Below are 712 nucleotides of genomic sequence, written 5' to 3' on the forward strand. Positions count from 1 at the left end.
ATATATATATATATGCATATGTGGGCACAGGACGTCATGAAACGTGTGTAACAAAAACATACGAAGCACGAGTACATGGAATATGAACTATTTTTTCGAACAACGAAAGACACAGATGGAAAACAGGACAAACAACATAAAGAACGACCCTTCATCAGCTGTTGGCTATTTTTCTACTCTAGTATTTCGAGCATTTAACAACAATATACGCTTTCGATAAAACAGTTGCTCCCTCAAAGCAAATTAAATAAAATTTGAGATTTTGCGGTGGGTCAAAATTGGTAACACAAACAGGATAGTGAAAACAAACAGGAAGGGCTGCTAAGCCTAACTGAGGTTGTGGTGACGAACGCGTAAATCAAGCTTGGATAAGAGACAGACAAGAACACGTCTTCCTTGTTCCGGCTACAACGGAGAGAAAGAAAAACGCAAGTTAGGAGAAGAAAGAAAGATAGCCGATGGTCACGAGGGGGGCCGCGTGAGCAAGGGAGGGAGAGTGAAGGAGAGAGAGTGACAAGGTAATAGGATAGAATAGTGGGAGAAGAGGAGGTAAAAGAATAAGAGAGAGAGGGAAAAACGAAAGAGTAAAAAGATCGTAGAGAGTGCGCATCAGAATTATTAAGATAAAACTTACTTGGAAGAGGGTGCGTGGCGATACATACATACATGCACAAATACATACATACATACATACATACATACACACACACAT

This window comes from Octopus bimaculoides, chromosome 6, assembly GCF_001194135.2.
Source record: "Octopus bimaculoides isolate UCB-OBI-ISO-001 chromosome 6, ASM119413v2, whole genome shotgun sequence".
NCBI lineage: Eukaryota > Metazoa > Mollusca > Cephalopoda > Octopoda > Octopodidae > Octopus > Octopus bimaculoides.